Here is a 22,443-nt window from a genome sequence, read left to right as displayed (position 1 = left end):
CTTTAAAAAAATTATTTTTTTTTTTCTTAAAATTTACCATTAATGAACAATTCGAGAAGCAGTATCATAGCAAAGAGAAAAGCAATCAAGGCGATAGGTTGCGCCATTATCGATTGACTTTCAAATGGCAACAATTAATCACAAACGCTCGCTAGCGGTGCAGGTGCAGCACCGCACAAACCTGATCGATCCACTGAAGGCACAACAACAAAAGGAAAACATAAATAAACCACAAATAAAAAGCAATAATAATTGAATAGGTCGAAAAGCGCACAGTAATGAAAGCAATAACAACAAAACAAAATAAATCACAATCCAAATCATTAAAATCGCGTACAGCACTCGGCTCACAAATAAGTTCACTCGCCGCAACAAAATCATAACAAAAACAACAATTTTATTTTCCAAATTATTGCTATTGTTTTTGCATTCGCAACGGTTGAATAACGTTCGAATGTTGCCGGTGGTGGCGGGGATCGGGGAAGAGGCGTCGTCTGTTCAAGTGCACGGCGAGAGTGCAGCATTGTTGTTTCGGTTACGGGCGTTGCCTCACTGGCCTTAAAAGTGTGCATTTGACTCTTTGAAATCATGAATACAAAGATGAGGGGTCAATTACAAAGGAAAATAGTAAAAAAATAATGAAAAAGTAAAAAATTCGAAATTTGTTTTCATTCACCACATTGTTTTCGCAATAAGCACTTTATTTTTGTGATTTCAAGCATAAAACATGCTTTGTTAATCGAACGCAGGCGTTTGCGCTGAGTGAAAGGTGTGGCCAAAGTAATGGCGCTGCTGCATGCCAAATGTGTGGAAATTCACAAATAATTACAATCAATAAAAAATTTAATTTGTAAAACGTGCCGATCTCAATTTACAGGAGAAATTAACAGGAAATGCAGCTAGCTTGGCTAGCATGCACTGATTCTATGTGGAAAAACTAATAAAAGGCGATTATTCATATTTTTTTTTTCAATTGCAAATAAATATGTCTTAAGACTTCTCTCTTTATAGCCTTAGGATTGCTTTGCTGAAATCTTCTCCTACAAGCGGTGGATATTCGAAACTCTATTCTTAAAGGTTTGATCAGGAACAAGATAAATGAAATAAAATATCACAATTTGACGAAAAAGTTCGCGAATTACACCTGACATGCTGTGTCATACGTATTTATCTCTTTCACTTTGTACTCAGCCATAAGATTATTGCTGTCAAGGTCAAAATCGATTTTTTTTATTTTATTTTGCTTATTTGATAGCTTTTACTTTCAAAAATATCCTGTGAAAGCGGTAAGGTCGTTTCTTGAATAGTTTATGAATGACAGCGTTCTAAAGGGCGTCCACCCAGGTATAAGCCGCTTAGTCGAAACTGTAAATGCGTTTTTCTCGAAACGACTTTTCTCAAGATTGCTGACATCATAATTCAACAAGAAATTGACCGATCGACTTCAAATAGAAACTGAATATTCTTGAATATACATATTTACTATAAAATGACCTAAGAACTTTTTGATTTGTTGAAAATTGTAAATTTGGCATTAAAAAACGAAAGTTTTTTTGGCGATAACCGAAAACATATAAAGAGCTATAACTAAGCCATAAATTAAGCTATGAAATTTGGCACAAAGGATTGTTCTAGGAAGGGGCATATTTGGATGTAATTTTATTGGGGAAGTGGCCCTGCCCCTACTAAGTTTTTTATAAATATTTTGTAAACTACTAAGACTATATCAACGAAATTCTCAGGAGTCGTTTTTTCAGGCATTTCCTATAGTCCAAAAATGGACGAAATCGGATTATAACCACGACCACCTCCCATACAAAGGCTACGTTGAAAACTACTAAAAATCCTTTAATTCCGAAAGGAAAACCAATAGAAACCTTAAATTTCAAGACCCCATATATCGAACATGAGGACTTTAGTGCTTCTAACTAATTTTTTACCGAAAATATAGGTAAGTCTCTCAGATATTTTGAACATATTCAGAGGCAATATGTTTCTTCTAATAATATGTCTCCTTGCCAAAAATGAGTGAAATAGGTTCATAATTTCCCCTAGCTCCCATATACCTAATATTAGGGTTTCCAACTTTTGTGTTATATTAATAAAATTAAAGAAATAAATTGCGAGAGTATAAAATGTTCGGTTACACCCGATCTTACCCCTTTCTTACTTGTTTCTCAATATTTTTGTTAAAAAAATCTTAAAATATAGCTGAAAAGAATCTAGAATAAAACAAAAGGCAATGTCATGAAGTTTGAGCTGGGCTTTTGTAAATGACAACTAAAGCATCCATTGAATTTTGATTGAACTGCTAGGATAAGAAGTTTATCTGGCGTTTGCTCACTTTCTCTGGTTGAAATTCTAAGTCTAACTTCTAATCTGGGGTTCACTCTCATTCTCTGTCTCACTCGCTCCCTCTCTCTTTTTGCGTGCTCCAATTGAACTACAAGTGAAGTTTTCTTCTTATTGCTCCGAAAGTCCAATGTTTTTGTCTTCAGTTGCTTATTTAGATCATTTATCTAATCTCTTCTATCTTCCATTTACTTTACTTGGGTTTTTCTCCGATCAACTAGTGCAACTATTTACTATTTATTTTGCCTTAGATTATTGCAGTCTCAGTTGCTTTCGACCTATCTGAACTATCTGTTTTCTGGTCTTTATTTTCTCTGTTATTTATTGATAGCAAATCGACACTCTTCATATTTAACACTTTCTTTTGAAAGAAGCTATCTAAATAAAGCTGATATAAAAGGGAAAAGATTTTTTGGGTTTAAGACAGAATCCGACTTCTAAATTTTTAGAGATATACCTAAGAGAGACAAACTTTTTATTCAGATTTTGGGTTCTCGATATGATTGAATTATGATTGGTTCTCAATATGATTGAATTGATGAAATGTGGTTTGAATTCTTTGGATTCGTTTTCTTCGGTACAACTTCGTTGTAATCTAAATTTAATTAATTGTAGTTTTGACAATTATTCTTAATAAATTAAAAATCCATCAATAATGAATGTTGTTGTTTTTACAGGTTCTTCTTCCGTACTCCATGAGACAGTGATTCATCACACTTGAAAGGTATGTACAATTAACTTTTTTTCCGAATTCGTTATTAATATGCCTTTTCAACATTTTTTTCAATGAAAATTCACACTTAATTTATTATATACCGTTATTTTGCTACATTTGTATGCACCAAATGCAATCATATCTACGTTGTTTATAAATTGTTGTGTCCACCAAAGCTGTTGGAAAATGTAAATAAACACAGCTTTTTGGACACAAATATTCATCAAACTGAATTTTGGGTCAAAGAAAGAAATTTCACCCAAAAATGTGTAAAAGTCAAACAGAAAAGTGAATAAATTCCAATTTACGCTTCATTGTGCCGCACGATGCGCGGACATTTAGCCAAGAGGTGTTGCATATACATACACATATGTATATATATACCGGTATTTATGTCTACCAGCGCACGCCCGCTCTCCGGCCCTCGTGAGTTTTTATCCAAATGCCTTCGCACAAATTTATGGTAATTACAATTAAGTGGAAAAATTCAATGGCCCAGCGCAATACACGAGTGGCATGCCATAAATGAGAAACGAAAAATATAAACAAAAACTGAAATATTCCCAATTACGTATGGGTGAGTTGTAGTGCACGCCTGATCGACGAGTGTCTACACATACAAATAAGCGCATAAGCATATGTCTGTAGGTAAACATGTGTATTTACAAAATAACTTATACAAATCAGGTCCCCAAAAAAGCTGGCTTTTCTCACGACTCGCAAGCACACTACAACAACGCCACATACTTGTATGTTGCATGCCGCATACAAAGTACAATTTTGACAGACACTTTGCTGGCTGGTGGACAGCGCAACAAAACGATGGCATTATTGTTGTTTGTTTGTTGTTGTTTTTATGTTGTTGGCACTCGCTGTTGATAGTAAAAGTTATTGACACACTTGTCGTGCATATACATATGTACATCTGTATGTATGTACAACTCATTTATTTACATTTGTTATTGCTGTTGTTGTAACTTTCTTTTTTGGTGACTGAGCAAGCAAACTGCATTTGAACAAGTTTAAATGTTTTCAACGCCCAGATAGCGACTTATGCGATTAGTGACGCATTTCTATGTTTACACGCACACATACATACATACATACATACTACATACATATCTACTAATTACAAAAAAATAAGCGCTCAAATGACGTTTTGTGTTGTTGTTAGGAAAAATGCTGAAATTTCTTCACAAAAAGTATTTAAAGATAAGCGCATGCTCGCATACACGCATACACTCTGTACACATACATTATTACATGTACATGTGCATGTAAAAGGAAAAGCTCAAAAGTTCAATAAAAAGCGTAAAACGATAAGTGTCATAAAATTGTATAAAATATGAGCTGCGATAAGCGGGCGTGCAGCATATATACATACAAACACACACACAATCGAGCAATAATTTTTATCATCTCTGTAAGTGCATAAAGCTAAAGGTCAGTGCAGTAAATTTGAAGCTTTTTTATGCTTATCTCAAATTTGATGCGGAGACAATGTTAAAATATGCTTTGTTGTTGCTATAGCATGCTTTGGAAGCAGCTCACTTTCGTTAAGAAAGCCAATTTGACATTAGCAAGTACTTGAATATGTACAGTGAGATAATTTTAAAGGCGACAAGTGGAAGATCAAATAATATTTTAATTATTTTATTTGCGGCCAAGTCCCTAATGCGCTTCAATTGTAACAACTGTGTGAGAGCCGATTCGTTCTGTCTTTCAAACCACTTCAAAAGAACATCCAGAGCTACAAAATCTTCTTCCTTCATCAGTTAATATTTGGATTCCAGGGTCTTCATTATCGTAGTACAGCCACTCCTTAAGGGGTTATATACAGTTAAACGGCCGAAAAAAAGTGAATTTTCCAGAATTTTTTCTGAGGAAACTTTTTAATTTATTGATCCAAAAATTTATACACATATTATGGTATCTTTTAACTGTATTTTAAGACTTCGTACTAGTAAAAATATTTATTTGAACAAGAGCTACAGCTGATCTCCAGGAGCTCCTCTCAAAAAAGACGTTTTGCGGTGACCACTATATCTCGGAACTGGATCATCCGTAATTAAAAAACCAAACAGATTTCGTTAAAATAATGTTAAATCTAGTAATTCTTCTTCTTCTTCTTAACTGGCGTAGAAAGCGCTTACGCGGTTATAGCCGAGTCCACAACAGTGCGCCACGCATCTCTCCTTTTGGCGGTTTGGCGCCAATTGGTAATACCAAGTGAAGACAGGTCCTTCTCCACCTGGTCCTTCCACCGGAGTGGAGGTCTCCCTCTTCCTCGGCTTCCACCAGCGGGTACTGCATCGAAAACTTTCAGAACTGGGGCACTTTCATCCATTCGAACAACATGACCCAGCCAGCGTAGCCGCTGTCTTTTTATTCGCTGGACTATGTCTATGTCGTCGAACAACACATCTGCGGTATTCGCCGTTGCCAATATTTAAGGGACCGTAAATCTTCCGCAAAACCTTTCTCTCGAAAACTCCTAGTGCCGTCTAATCGGATGTTGACACCGTCCACGCTTCTGCACCATAAAGTAGGACGGGAATGATGAGGGACTTGTAGAGTTTAGTTTTTGTTCGTCGAGAGAGGACTTTACTTTTCAATTGCCTACTCAGTCCATAGTAGCACCTGTTGGCAAGAGTGATTCTGCGTTGGATTTCAAGGCTGACATTATTATCGGTGTTAATGTTGGTTCCTAGGTATACGAAATTATCTACAACTTCAAAGTTATGACTGTCAACAGTGACGTGGGAGCCAAGACGCGAATGCGCTGACTGTTTGTTTGATGACAGGAGATATTTCGTCTTGTCCTCGTTCACCACCAGCCCCATTCGCTTCGCTTCCTTATCCAGGCGGGAAAAAGCAGAACTAACGGCGCGGGTGTTGTTTCCGATGATATCAATATCATCGGCGTACGCCAGGAGCTGTACACTCTTGTAGAAGATTGCACCATCTCTATTTAGCTCTGCAGCTCTTATAATTTTCTCCAGCATCAAGTTAAAGAAGTCGCACGATAGCGAGTCACCTTGTCTGAAACCTCGTTTGGTATCGAACGGCTCGGAGAGGTCCTTCCCGATCCTGACGGAGCTTTTGGTGTTGCTCAACGTCAACTTACACAGCCGTATTAGTTTTGCGGGGATACCAAATTCAGACATCGCGGCATAAAGGCAGCTCCTTTTCGTGCTGTCGAAAGCAGCTTTAAAGTCGACAAATAGATGGTGTGTGTCGATCCTTTTTTCACGGGTCTTCTCCAAGATTTGGCGCATGGTGAATATCTGGTCGGTTGTTGATTTTCCAGGTCTAAAGCCACACTGATAAGGTCCAATCAGTTTGTTGACGGTGGGCTTTAGTCTTTCACACAGTACGCTCGATAGAACCTTATAAGCGATGTTAAGGAGGCTTATCCCACGATAGTTGGCGCAGATTGTGGGGTCTCCCTTTTTGTGGATTGGGCAGAGTACACTGAGATTCCAATCGTCGGGCATGCTTTCTTCCGACCATATTTCGCAAAGAAGCTCATGCATGCACCTTATCAGCTCTTCGCCGCCGTATTTGAATAGCTCGGCCGGCAATCCATCGGCCCCCGCCGCCTTGTTGTTCTTCAAGCGGGTAATTGCTATTCTAATTTCTTCACGGTCGGGCCATCTCCTGGTGTTGTACTTTCACTGCCATTCAGCAGGCTGGAGAAGTGTTCCCTCCACAAACACAGTATACTCTGGTCATCAACCACTAGATCACCGCTGGGGGTCCTACAGGAGTGTGCTCCGGTCTTGAAACCTTCAGTTAGTCGCCGGATCTTTTCGTAAAATTTTCGTGCATTACCCCTGTCGGCCAGCTTATCAAGCTCTTCATACTCACGCATTTCTGCCTCTTTCTTTCTTTTTCTGCAAATGCGTCTCGCTTCCCTCTTCAGCTCTCGGTATCTTTCCCATCCCGCTCGTGTTGCGGTCGATCGCAACATTGCGAGGTAGGCAGTCTGTTTTCTCTCCACTGCGAGACGACAATCCTCATCATACCAGCTGTTTTTTTGGCTTTTCCGAAAGCCAATGGTTTCGGTTGCAGCTGTACGTAAGGAGTTTGATATGCCGTCCCACAGCTCCCTTATACCGAGATGCTGATGAGTGCTCTCAGAGAGCAGGAGTGCAAGTCGAGTAGAAAATCGTTCGGCTGTCGGTTGTGATTGCAGCTTCTCGATGTCGAACCTTCCTTGTGTTTGTTGACGTGTGCGCTTTTCTACACAGAGGCGGGTGCGTATCTTAGCTGCTACAAGATAGTGGTCCGAGTCGATGTTAGGACCACGAAGCGTACGCACATCAAAAACACTGGAGACATGTCGTCCATCTATCACAACATGATCGATCTGGTTGCGAGTGATTCGATCCGGGGACAGCCAAGTAGCTTGATGGATTTTCTTATGCTGGAATCTAGTACTACAGATGACCATATTTCGGGCCCCGGCGAAGTCGATCAGCCTCAAACCGTTTGGTGATGTTTCGTCATGGAGGCTGAATTTTCCGACTGTTGTGCCAAAGACACCTTCTTTACCCACCCTAGCGTTGAAATCGCCAAGCACGATTTTGACATCGTGGCGGGGGCAGCGCTCATAGGTACGTTCTAATCGCTCATAGAAGGTATCTTTGATCACTTCGTCCTTCTCTTCCGTCGGGGCGTGGGCGCAAATCAGCGATATGTTGAAGAACCTCGCTTTGATGCGGATTGTGGCTAGACGTTCATCCACCGGAGTGAATGCTAGGACTCGACGACGGAGTCTCTCTCCCACCACCAATCCCACACCGAATTTGCGCTCCTTTATATGGCCGCTGTAGTAGATGTCACAAGGACCCACCTTCTTCCGTCCTTGTCCCGTCCATCGCATTTCATGGATTGCGGTGATGTCAGCCTTTACTCTTACGAGGACATCAACCAGCTGGGCAGAGGCACCTTCCCAATTAAGGGTCCGGACATTCCAGGTGCATGCCCTTAAATCATAGTCCTTTATACGTTTGCCGTGGTCGTCATCAAAAGGGGGGTTTCTCATCCGAGGCCTGTGTTTCTTATTCACTGGTTATTCGTTTTTATGTGGTGGGTCCCAAGCCCTACGCACAACCGCATAAGCGGGATTCGCCTTCTCACTTTAGCTCGCTTCCAGACGGATGTCTGTTGGCTACCCAGAGGATACTTGGTCTAAGACCGGAAGTTGTGAGCTGCTTGAGCCACATGTAAAAGAATCGTTCCTGGCCACTCCCAAGTGAATGGCAGTCAGAAACTTTCCTCACTTACGTGAACTTCTACATATGACTCCATCCTCCATAATTAATCGAAGGAATAAGCAAAATAAATTTTTTTGACAAAATGGCGGTTTCTCAAAAAAAAAAAAAAAAAATCGATTCTTCAACGAAATTTCGGCCTTAAATTGTTTATAAAAAAAAATAATTATCGGAGAGAAAAAATCTTCGATTAATTACTAAAAAATATATTTAAGAAGGTCGTGTTAAAATTTGAGTCTAATCGGTCTAGCCGTTTTCGAGTAATGTTGGTCACCGACTTTGAAAACACCATTTTGAGAAAAACGCGTTTAAAGTTTGGACCTTGTACTTCCAAGCACTTTGAAACGCCTTTTCAAATTTTTCAATTGCTTGTAACTTTGAAAATATTCACCGGAACGATATGAAATTTTCTTTGTGTATTCTTAAATATATGTACATTAAGAGAATGAAATAAAAAAAAATCGATTTTTTGAAAATTCTAACTGTATATAACCCCTTAATATTCTCTTCATTGCACCCTTCACCAATGCTAAGCATTTTAATTGCTTCAGTTATTTCTTTAAAATCGTTGAGCGAAGAATTAGATAGAGTTGCTTGTATTAATATATGCCGTCAAAACATTTTTTAATTGGCAAATAGAGTCGAGGCAAATGCGTTCGGATATCAGGATAATCGATGTTCGGACAATCGGAATTCTACTGTATATTAATAGTGAGTATGGCTTTGACTCATCCTTTACATATTCCGTCTGATGCTAATCTCACTCTTTATGCGCTGCCTTTTTAACATAGTAATAATCTTCCTCGCTTCACCATCACTAATAAATATAAAGTTAATCAATGAGAACCTGTAATAGATTCATCATTCAAAAGTTTATCCCCAAAAAATGCCATGAAGGTTTAGTTTTAAGCCATAATATTTTGTGTTAATTTGTGTATTTCAATGAAAAAAAGTATTTTGTTTTGTTTGTAGTATATTTAGACAACTAAATTCATTGCATACATTTCGGCGCATTCGCCAAAATGCCCCGTATTCTCAGTATTTTTAGTGAACTTAATTTTTTTACAACTTTATCTCGAATACTTCCATTTTTGTTGTTTTTGTTGGACGTCATTCAAGTTCGTTGGTGTTGTTCGGCGGCCCAATATTCTCTCCACTTTGATTTCTATTGTTCCTTTTAATCGTGATATATACTGCATTGCCCATTCCACATTTACAAAACTGTGATCATTAAGGGGTTAGGGGTAGTCAGAGACACGAAAAAAATGAGAATTTAATTTTTTTTTGTTATTAAATCATTTTATTTTCTAAAAGTAATAATATGGAATTATTACACTATGTTTTAAATTGAAGTCACGAACAAAAAAATTATGATTTCCAAAGTTATAGCTGTTTGTGTTGACCCAGTTCTCAAAAAATCGGATAAGAAAAAATTGTTTTATAAATAGTCAACCAGTGCCTAATCGAAGGTTTTTGGTTTTTTTTCAGGAAATTTTTTTTCTAGATTTTCGGGAAAAAATCAACAGTTAATTGGTCTTAAAGAATAGAAACTTTTGAAACCTTCGATAAGGCACAGGAATTTTATGTATTCTAAATGCTGTCAACAGTTCAAAAAACATATAAACGCATTTAAAGTTTCACACTAGCCTTTTGGAGTTGAACGAAAATGCAAGAAAAGAAAAATTAATTTTTTTTCTAATCCTGACTACACCTAACCCCTTAATCCACTGTTTTATAATTTTTATAATTTTTCTCTTAAATTATGACTTATGACCTCTATTCTCTTGGATTATCTCTTCTTCCTCCAGAAAGGCTCTTCAGTATACATATTCGGGAAGTTTAGTTTGGAGAATGTTCAGTTAGTCCTTTTTCGTTATTATCCTATTAAAAAGGTGAAATTATGAGTTTTAATTTTTAAATAGAAATATTTTCAACGTTTTACAAAAGTTAAAGCCAATTTTTTTGTGATTTTACTATAATATTGTGATTGCATTTATTTACAGCCGGTTTCACCAATTGAATTAAAGTTTATTTAAATGATCTCGCTTTGCCATTTAAATTTGTTTTTTATTATTTTATGTGTTAAAAAGTTTTATGTAAATTATTCATTTCTTACAATTGCCGCTGTTGTCCCGAGTGAATAATCAAGTGTAAGCCACCAAATGGAATTTATCGATCAATCGCCACTCATTCCTACGCAAACAATCATGCAATTCTACGCGTCCAACAATACATATGTTTCTGTTTTCTTGCATCTGAGAATAATAAACAAAAGTGCTTGCACTTATTTATTTATTTATTTTGTAACAGCGTTGGAGCTTTTATTGTCCCATGCGTAAATATTTGTTCGATCTTGCGTGCGCTGAACTCAATGGCCGGGAAAACGATTTAATGTGGCGCATATGCCCACATATACACACACACGAAATACATATCGACATATAGATGTATTATATTTATGTTTTTTTTTGTTCGATTTGCCAATGAAACGCTTGCTGTTGCATTCAATTCAGTTTAGTTTTGATTGCTGATTGATTTGTTGCATGTTGCGTTTGTCGTGTTGTTGTTGTACAGCGTGGAATTCAATTTACGATGCATCACTCGCAGCGATACTCAAATAAATATTCCAATTTCCTAAAAAATCAACCAATCGCCTATTTACATGCGAACGTACGCATGGCGTTTTATAGGCCAAGCGGCAGTTCGCTGGATGGTTGTGTGGCACTCTGTGTCTCCGTGTGTTTATATGTTGCTGTGTATGTGTGCTGGTGCAATGCAGCGTAAACTTTCACTGCTTGCCGCCACAAGCAAAGCAATAATTGTAAAGGGTGATTTTTTAAGAGCTTGATAACTTTTTAAAAAAAAAAAACGCATAAAATTTGCAAAATCTCATCGGTTCTTTATTTGAAACGTTAGATTGGTTCATGACATTTACTTTTTGAAGATAATTTCATTTAAATGTTGACCGCGGCTGCGTCTTAGGTGGTCCATTCGGAAAGTCCAATTTTGGGCAACTTTTTCGAGCATTTCAGCCGGAATAGCCCGAATTTCTTCGGAAATGTTGTCTTCCAAAGCTGGAATAGTTGCTGGCTTATTTCTGTAGACTTTAGACTTGACGTAGCCCCACAAAAAATAGTCTAAAGGCGTTAAATCGCATGATCTTGGTGGCCAACTTACGGGTCCATTTCTTGAGATGAATTGTTCTCCGAAGTTTTCCCTCAAAATGGCCATAGAATCGCGAGCTGTGTGGCATGTAGCGCCATCTTGTTGAAACCACATGTCAACCAAGTTCAGTTCTTCCATTTTTGGCAACAAAAAGTTTGTTAGCATCGAACGATAGCGATCGCCATTCACCGTAACGTTGCGTCCAACAGCATCTTTGAAAAAATACGGTCCAATGATTCCACCAGCGTACAAACCACACCAAACAGTGCATTTTTCGGGATGCATGGGCAGTTCTTGAACGGCTTCTGGTTGCTCTTCACCCCAAATGCGGCAATTTTGCTTATTTACGTAGCCATTCAACCAGAAATGAGCCTCATCGCTGAACAAAATTTGTCGATAAAAAAGCGGATTTTCTGCCAACTTTTCTAGGGCCCATTCACTGAAAATTCGACGTTGTGGCAGATCGTTCGGCTTCAGTTCTTGCACGAGCTGTATTTTATACGGTTTTACACCAAGATCTTTGCGTAAAATCTTCCATGTGGTCGAATAACACAAACCCAATTGCTGCGAACGGCGACGAATCGACATTTCACGGTCTTCAGCCACACTCTCAGAAACAGACGCAATATTCTCTTCTGTACGCACTGTACGCATTCGTGTGGTTGGTTTAATGTCCAATAAAGTAAACTGAGTGCGAAACTTGGTCACAATCGCATTAATTGTTTGCTCACTTGGTCGATTATGTAGACCATAAATCGGACGTAAAGCGCGAAACACATTTCGAACCGAACACTGATTTTGGTAATAAAATTCAATGATTTGCAAGCGTTGCTCGTTAGTAAGTCTATTCATGATGAAATGTCAAAGCATACTGAGCATCTTTCTCTTTGACACCATGTCTGAAATCCCACGTGATCTGTCAAATACTAATGCATGAAAATCCTAACCTCAAAAAAATCACCCGTTAATATCAACCACAACAATTCACCCTGACCGCCTCACACTCACACCCACAACCAACGCCGCCACCGCAGCGCCACCAACAACCTCAACATGTTGCAACCAGCTGCTGCAGCATCAATAAATAAATAAGAATGAAAAAAGTTGGAAAATCTCTTCTATGCACCGAGCATGTGGAATTTTGTGTGTTTGGCTGCGCAATTGATTGATTTTGACGGCCAAATATTTATGTGTGTGCCTATCGCTAGATTTCATAGTTTACAAGCTCATGCTCATGCAAATTTGAACTGAAATGCATGCAGACATGCAAACATACCAAAATATGTATGTATGTGTGTGTCTGTTGGCAAAAACAAGCTAAGCAGAGTGTTTTCAGTGGTTGTTAGTGTATGTAAATGTGTGTTTTTGTCCAAACAAGCACAGAGATTTGTCGCTCTGCCTGCGTATAAATGATTGATGCGTTTGATTGAATGAGCGCAGCAACAGTTTTCTGTCTACAATGTACGCATGTGCGGTCAAATTTTCAGAATTTCGATTTGGAAATATCGTACTAATTGCAAAATTTTGATTTTTAGGAAAATTATCTATTGTAGTAATTAGCTTAGATAAGTAAGTATTTCTCTAAAATTTTATTATTTTAAAGTAAATATTTCTAATATAATGAAAATAATAGAAGTTCAAATGCTAAGTTAGAGATTTGAGCTTTTGCTAAGCTTTCAAAGAGCTTCCGAAGTAATTAAAACAAATTGTGGCCTACATTCAGGCGCATTTTCGTAAAATAAATATAATGTCGAAGTTACACACCATTTTAAATATATTTTGGGGTTTTGTATATAAAGGGATTTTCAATAAGAGCAAAAAACGGTTTGTGATATCAAAGAAATTCTTTATTCCTGTGAAAGTACATTCGATGCCATTATGTATGGAACTCGCTTTCTTCCAAGTCCATATCATCCAATTGGGGTCAAAAATATTGGTTATCATTGAGCGGTAGCGATTCCCAGGCACAGTAACGTGCCGGTCTTGAACATCACGGAAGAAGTATGGCCCAATGACGCCGCCGGCGCATAAATCGCACCAAACCGTAATTTTTTCGGGATGCAATGGTGACTCATGGAGTAAGTGTGGATTGCTGCTTGAGCAATAACGAATATTTTGCTTATTGACAAAGCCATTTCAGACAGAAATGAGCCGACTATAAATTGGACGTAGCGCTCTTAAAGTTGACGCCACTGCCTCCGAATTTCGGTAGTAAATTATAATAATTTTGAGTCGTTGTTGGATTGTATATGTTTCCATGATAAATTGGCAAACCTTACTCAAGAGAAATCTCAAAAGAGCGGTAAAAATATGGCGTCGTTCGCTACCCCTATCGGTCTACTTTTGTAGCATCCGTATTGAAAATCTCTTTACTTTAAATTTACATACAGATGGGTTGTAGATTCCGATTAAATCTACAGTTTTGATTGTGAAATGAGCTTGTAATATAGTTTAGACTTTGTAACACTATCTTCAGAGTAACTGGTAAAGTATTGGCAATATAAATTACTATGGTATGTCCTCTATTATAGTAGAAACTGTTTTCAATTCTCTATTGAAGTTCGTATTTTATTATTATCCAAGCATTGAACTTGGAGTCTCTACATATTGTTTTTATTAGAGATGAATCCTAAAACAATGGATAAAATACAGCGACAACGAGTTCAGGGTCTCCAAGTTAGTCAATCAGGTTAACTTTTTTCACGAATTTTTAGCTAAGGATCACATTAATGCTAAAGATTACTTAATAGGAGGTCAGTGAGATGCTTCTTTGAACTCTTTTGTAAACAAATCAATCAACCACTTGAGTTCGAACTTGAGTAAATGGGTTGAATAATTTAGAGTTCAGTAGATGGCGCTGTTATCGATTTTTCTAAATCACTAAAATAAAGATGAAAATCTATAAAATTTCGTATTTTGCGGACATACTAATGTCGTGTATACATTATATTTTATTCACCACACTTCACTCCAAGAAATAGCAACCTGCATGCAACAGTTGTCAAATTGACATAAGCAAAACAAGATTAAATTTTCGATTCACTTTCGATAACGTTGTTGTTTAGTTGTCTGACGCTGCTGCTGATGGATAACAGTTACAAATTAAGTAAAATTCCATTTCCTCGATGGAAATCATAAATTATTAACAATAAATCAAAACTTGTATGACGTTTTAATAATTTAGCACAACGTATAATACAACTAGTGACAGGAAGTTCAATTATTAATTGGTAGTGACAGACTGGTTTGAAACAAATTGCCAAAAACAACAATAACAACAAATTACAGCAAATATAACATTAAATAGACAATAAAACAACAACAAATTTCCAACAAAACGAATGTATTGTTAGCTGTGCGTCAGGTGTGGCGATGACATGCAAATGAATTTGCAACAATTGTGGCAACACACAGCTGACATACATATTTGAAAACACAGACATAGCATATATGTTAAATATCACGCAATTTGAAACTCATTTAACCGCACCAAGCTTAGCCGCTAACTAGCGTGCGAAATAATTAGAGAGCGAAAACTGCAAAACACGTGACAAGTGGAAATTCGTTGTAATCAAAGGCCAGCAAAAAAAAAAAATAAATGATTTTGAAAACAAAATTTCGCAATTGTGAATTAATGTGTGTGTGTGTGCATTCGCATTGGTTTCAGGCAATAAATAATGATTTTGAAATTTCGAAAAATACTGTAAAATCCGCAATTTCCTGGCTTCATATTACAGTGAGCTTATAAATATTCAAATAGTGCGTAAGCATATGAAATTATTTCTTCCCCAAAATATTTTGAAATATTTATGCCAAAATCAGAATGTAATAACATTCACAAAATAGGCACTCGGGCTAATTTCGAACAATCAAAATCAATTCTCCGCGCGCACTAACACACACACATACACATACATTTATACACATGTGTTTGCCAAATTATTGCAAATTCTCACTTAATATTTGTAATTTATGTGGCTATTGTTCGAGTTTGGCGTTTGCAATACAATACATTGTTGTTGTTGGTGCAGAATTTGAAAATTCATTGCATATTTATAGGCGGTTATGGTCGGTTATTTGATTTGACCTTAATTACGGCGGTTTTACAAGTGTAATGCTATGTGTTAGCAATTTTACAAGCATATGCGTACGTGTGTGTGTATGTGTATCAAATTACAGTTATGTGCATTCGATACAATGTATTGCCATGGCATATTCAAATGTATGCATTTGCTGGGTGTTTGTATGTGTGTTGGTGTGAGCGTGTGCTGCATTTGCCGCTGCTCCAATGCCTTTTTCATGTATAATGCATGCAGTTAGTAGGCAGTAAGATTAATTTCTAGATTACATATGCAATTTCCTAACTGAATTCAACTGAAGGTTGCATTACAAACACAGAGATTTATGAATTAATCGAATATTCAAATTTTCAAGAAAATATTTGCTTGTTATTGATTTATAATGCAATCATTACATAGGCATAACATACATACATACATATATTAGGCTGGCAAATGGCTCCTTTCCCTTTTTTGCCCTTTATTCAGTGCTTTATAAAAAGTGTTACAGTGATCGTATTTGATTTAAATATGCTCCGTTTCGTTCGATAATCTGTTTCAATCTAGACGGTAACTTCATAATACCCTCCCGTAGAAGCCCCCCTCCTTATTTGCGAAGAACTCGGACAGCCACTTTCCACAAGCCTTTTTTGAGTTCAACTTTACACCACCAAGAGCGTTCGCCATGGACAGGAACAGATGGTAATCACTTGGCGCTATGTCTGGGCTATATGGTGGATATGATAAAACCTCTCATCCGAGCTCTCGTAGCTTCTGACTAGTCATCAACGAAGTCTGTGGTCTGGCGTTGTCCTGGTGAAACACTACACCCTTCCTGTTGGCCAATTCTGGACGCTTCTGGTCGATCGTCTGCTTCAAGCGGTCCAGTTGTTCGAAGTAAATGGTAGAATTAAGCGTCTGATCATATGGGAGCAACTCATAGTGGATGATTCCCTTCCAATCCCACCAAACACACAGCACACAGCACCTTCCTGGCCGTCAATCCCGGCTTGGGACGATACACCGGCCTACAACCACGACCGTTTTCGCTTGATATTGTCGTATTGTAATCCATTTTTCGTCGCCAGTCACCATTCGCTTCAAAAATGGGTCGAGTTTGTTCCGTTTTTTTGCGTCAAATCATGCGGCACCCAAACATCAAGTTTTTTTTTTGTGTAGCCAGCCTTCTGCAGATGGTTTAAAATGGTTTGGCGACTAAGTCCCATCTCCTGGGCGATGTCATAAGATGCCACATGCCGGTCTAACTCGATGTTTTCCATGATTTGATCGGTATTCGTCGTCACAGGTCTTCCGCCGGATCTTGACAAACGTTATTTGTTCTTATAGGCTCTGTAGGATCAAAAATCAGAAATTAAAAAAAATTTAATGAAATTCAAAATTTATCGTAGTATAACATAACATAACATAACATGACATAACATAACATAACATAACGTAACATAACATAACGTAACATAACATAACGTAACATAACATAACATAACATAAGATAACATAACGTAACATAACATAACTTAACATAACATAACATAACATAACATAACATAACATAACATAACATAACATAAGATAACATATCGTAACATTGTAACATTGTAACATAACAAAACATAATATAACATAACATAACATTAAAATCTAATATAACGTAACTTAACTTAACATAACGTATCGTAAATAGTTTTCGAGCAACATTTCAATCGATACTCTTCTCACCATGCTTTGCTCACTCATTTAACCCCGACTTTTGACTCCCAAACCCTTCTATTTGTCTATATAAATATCAAAAACATTTCTCCACAACTACAATTTAATCTTTTCACCATTTCACAGCAATTACCACGAACACATTCATCATTCTATATACCCTCCATTACATGAAAATCTAAGCATTTCTAATGCCAAAACATGCCGCAAACATTTTCACGCAATAAAAAAGCAATCACTCTTTCGCTTAATACCCGCAATACAAATGTGCATTTGTTGCATAAATAAATGTGAGAACGAGTGTTACACACGAAGTCAACGCAGAAGAAAGCGATGTAGCAGCAGCAGAGTGGCCGTAAATTTTTTTCACACCAAAGTCTGTAGTAGAAAAAACTGTACCTTTACCGAAAGAGAAAAAAAATTATGCAGCAACAATTTGTGGCAAGCAAGTGCATGCAAAGCGCAGCAATAAATGACTCAGCGTCGCAAATTGACTGTGGCACTTAGCCACCTTACCACAGTCGAACACAAGTAACTGCGCTTGGTGAGCGAGTCGCTTTCCTTACTTCAGCCGCTGCCGTCAGTGCTTTCTTTTGGCCGCTGTACGTGTTGGCAGCTCAATTTTCACATTTGACATAAAATGTTGCAAGTACTAAGCACAATAAATGCCAAATAAAATAGTGTAGAAGCCACAATGTTTGCTGACAAACGAGCGCAACAGCTGGTTGCCACAGCGCTGGGATTTGTGTTTTTGTTGTCATTATTCGTTGTTTTTGTTCCTATTTTTTACATTACCGTAATCGTTTGGAAATCTTCTTTTCGCCAGCCATTTATCTTCATTCGATTTGGTGATTTGCCTACGCTGTCACTTCCGTTGTGGCTGTTGCACCGCTGTCGACGTCGAGTGATCGTCATGTGATCAAGTCACTCAAATGTGGCAGTGATGTGATGCTTATACGATTGATTTGACGTCGCTTGTCGCAGCATATGCTTCTGCGGTTGCTTTTCTTCTTAGTGCTGTCTTTTCTTATTGCCGCGGTTATTCTCTTGTCACTGATCTTGCCACCGATCTTTGCTGCAATAACATGTCATTATTCAAATAAGTTGTTGTTGTTTTTTACATTTCACTGTTCTTTTACTTTGTTGTGCGCTCTCACATTTGTTTGCGGTTTCGCTTTTTCTCTACCGCCGGAAAGCTGATGCGCATCTATTGATCTTCACTTAGGCACCTACTTACATACTTATCTGCGTACTTATGTATTTACATACATACTTATATCCATACTTCTGCATCAATATAGAGACACCGCCGATATGTGATATTTGTGGCAGCTGTTCGGTTTTCTGCATTTGCGGTTGCAACATGACGGCGGCTATCATTTGTGTATCGCCTGTTCGGACAGACAGTTGTGGAGATCATTATGCACATTAAGCACATCAAGGAAAGTGGGTCAAAAGGTGACTTCGTCATTTGTCGCTGGCTTTCTCTCTATTTTCATTTCCCGCACTTATCATTCTTAGTTGTTGTTTTTGTTATTAATTTACTACTTTGCTGCCGCATTTTTATTGTTTTACAATCATTGTCAGCTGTTGTAGTTGTTTTATTGTGCTGCATCACTGTTGCTTTGTAATTGGGAAGATCTGCTGCGAAGAACTCCCAGCGACTGAAAATTTGCGGCAATTCAATAAATTCGAAACTTTTGTGTGTGAAAAGTTGTGGGGAGCAAATTTTTCGTGATTTTTTGTGATCTATTCTAACTTTTAGCTGGTCAAACTTCATAAGGGGAGTGAGCCTACAATTTTAACTCATCCCCTAATTTTTTCACGGTCATATTCATGTTATTGTGGTTTTTGGAATTGTGATAGCATTAAATAGTTCCTAAATACTCTCGTGATCTTCTAACCAGCGTGGTCTATGGCCGAATTTGTAACATCATCAGATTGTAATGTATGTATGTATGTAATTGGCGTTGAACCGTTTAGCCGGGTATAGCCGAATCGATGAGAGCGCTTTCCTTCGCTGTCCGGCGCCAGTTGGAGATTCCAAGTGTAACCAGTCCAACGGAGTGGAGGCCTTCCCCTTCCTCGGCTTCCTCCGGCGGGTACTGCATCGAACACTTTAAGAGCTGAAGCACTTTCGTTCATTCTAACAACATGATCTAGCCATAGTAGCCGCTGTTTTTTTATTCGCTGAACTATGTCAATGTCGTCGTATAACTCGTGCAGCTCATCGTTCCATCGTCTGCGGTATTCGCCGTTGCCAATGTTCTGAGGACCATAAATCATGCGCAAAATTTTCTTCTTGAAAACTACTAGTGTCGTCACATCTGATGTTGACATCGTCCAGGCTTCTGCACCGTAAAGCAGAACGGGAATGATAAGCGACTTGTAGAGCTTGATTTTGGTTCGTCGAGAAAGGACTTCAATTGCCTACTCAGTCCAAAGTAGCACCTGTTGGCAAGAGTGATTCTGCGCTGTATTTCGAGGCTGACATTGTTCGTGTTGTTGATGCTGGTTCCCAGGTATACGAAATTATCTACGACCTCGAAGTTATGACTGTCAACAGTGACGTGGGAGCCAAGACGCGAATGCGCCGACTGTTTGTTTGATGACAGGAGATATTTCGTCTTGTTCTCATTCACCTCCAGACCCATTCGCTTCGCCTCCTTATCCATGCGGGAAAAAGCAGAACAATGTAATACCTTATCGAATAATTCCTTTAGGGACTACTCTTTCGGTCTTGTTGAAATTCTTCACTGAACGACGAAGTGTTGAGAGAGTATCGTGTTCTCACATTAATCTCTCAGAGAAATGTTCTAAGAGAATTAGGTTCATTATCAAAATGGGTATGTGAGGTAAGGTTTTCGTATTTGAGGTTTTCTAATTCTAAGATAATGAACTAACAACAACAAGATCATGGATGAGAGTGCTTATTCGAAGCCATATGTTGAAGTGGTAAGCGAAATAGTTGGCAATTCTTGGCGTTTTTTACTCTGTACTATCAGAAATGTTGCATCATTCTCTCTCTTCGCTGTACTATGCAGTAAGTTGAAAGTAACCGTAAGTTCAATAATGCAAAATCTTATTTTTGAAGCTAAATTTCAAACTTAAAAAGATGTGAAAGTCATATCCTCTAGGTTCAACTAAATAGATGAAATTGAAAAATTTATATGAAATTAATTTGAATAATTTTTCTATGCATTTTCTAATTTTTTTACTTTACTCGCTGTATTAGTTCAATTTAAAAATTTTTTTTTTTCTATTCTTCAATTTTTCAATTTTATTTGAGTATTTTTTATTATTTATTATGTCTATTTTTATTTTTATATTTTTCTACTATTTTTCCTATGCAGTTCAAGTGCATGTACTCTTTTCATTAGCAACTTGAACTTGAACTTGAAAATCACTCGGCATTACCATTGCCATCAACACCACCACAAAAACCAAACTGTTTACCAGCACTAGACAACAGACAACAACTAAATCAAAAGCACGCCTACAACGAACGCCACAATTACGGCAGTTAATTCAAGTCGTTGCACATTACGTATTTAATTACGCGCCTAATATACGCTGACATACAGACAGACAAGCACATAAGTGTATATAGTTGTTGTACATACAAGCACTTCATTATTCGCCGCTTTTTCGCTTTTAATGTAACATTTAATTCACTTTTCAATGTGTTTATCTTTGATTTGATTTTTCCATTCACACACACACATCACACATACTTATTTATTTAGTGTAACCCACTTGTTTCTTTCCATGTTTACCATTTGTTGTGTATTTGTTTCTAGTCTGAGGCTCGTGTGCTTTTTGGTGCACTTTTTTGGAGCTTCGCGCCGCACTCAAGCATGAACATTTGTTGTTTCGAATTTTTTCAGCCGGTTTTCTTACTTATTACTGCTCTTGAAAGTATCAGCGTAATTATGTAATTCAAGTTGGCGTGACGTGCGGGCAAAAAGAATTGTATAAATATAATAATTAAATTTAAAAGCGCCTAATTAAATAACTTATAATATTCGGATAATAAACTTAAGTGATGTGGAAAACGAATTTTTTGAATGAGATGTGATTTTAGTAAGAAGGATTTAAGTAGGAAGAAGCTTATTGGTTGGAGAATACAATTTGTTCGAGGCTTGTCACCTCAAGGTCAAAAACACTGTTCTGAGACCTATATTTCTATATTTAGTAGCTAAGAATTTCAACTGTGCCTGAAATCAATTTGACTTTTTGATAAAACAGCAGTAAATGCAAGGGTGTGCTGCAAAAGTCCTCTCAGATTAGTTATCTGATAGCATCCTAGGTTTTCTTGTCTGGGAAATGAACGGGTATGTTTTCGAAATGGTAATATACTATTATTTTGATTGTGAATCTACAGTACTATATCAGCCTTTTCAACAGTCTTTACATATTCAGCACTTATTCAGCTTAAGATTATTATAGCTGAATAAAGCGCTGAATTGCCTCGAAAGCTTAGTATGAAGTTGTACTCTTATATTAATAGCATAATTGTTTTATTTCTACTTATCTAGGCCTCAGCTTACACAAAATTACAGAAAAGATGAATTACATGCTTATTTTAAAGACCAATTACCCATGTTAAGGCTTTAACTTTCAGTTGTCTGATATGTGTATCTCTCTTATTATTTCATAATTTTTGATTGATTTATCGATTTAATTTATACAACGATTTCTTTCGATCTTAGCTCCAGTCTATTTATCCAAGTCGATGGAAATGCGCTGAAAGAATAATGATTCCGAAACCCAATAAACCTGAAAACCGTCCTTCTTCATACCGTCCAATTAGTTTACTGGCGACCTTCTCTAAAGTATTTAAAAATATACTTTTAAAGAGAATATTACCTGTTTTAGAGGACCAAAATATTTTACCTGAACACCAGTTTGGGTTTAGAAGGGGGCATGGGGGGCGCCTTACTATTTACTTATAAAATCATTATTAAGCAATCGTAAGTTCTATGTCCAGGAAAAAGGTGCATCTTCTGAATTATATTCGATTGACGCTGGAGTTCCCCAAGGAAGCGTCTTAGGACCTGTGTTATATACAATATTTACAGCTGATCTGCCGATCGCTAGTGGTTTAGAGGTAGCAACTTAAGCTGATGCTACGGCGTTTATTGCC

General features: G+C 37.5%; 1 protein-coding gene across 1 annotated transcript in view; it reads left to right on the top strand.

Moving 5' to 3' along the window:
• LOC105218112 (uncharacterized) overlaps window positions 1-22,443 on the top strand; it is a 207,388-nt gene that overhangs the window by 65,459 nt on the left and 119,486 nt on the right. The window contains exon 3 of the transcript XR_008469967.1: window positions 3,030-3,076. The gene's annotated coding sequence lies outside the window, so the exon portion shown is untranslated. The remainder of the gene's footprint in view (window positions 1-3,029; window positions 3,077-22,443) is intronic.

The sequence above is a fragment of the Zeugodacus cucurbitae genome, chromosome 2, assembly GCF_028554725.1.
Source record: "Zeugodacus cucurbitae isolate PBARC_wt_2022May chromosome 2, idZeuCucr1.2, whole genome shotgun sequence".
Lineage (NCBI taxonomy): Eukaryota > Metazoa > Arthropoda > Insecta > Diptera > Tephritidae > Zeugodacus > Zeugodacus cucurbitae.
The sequence above is the reverse complement of the archived record's forward strand: the minus strand, read 5'-3'. Positions and strand labels throughout refer to the sequence as shown.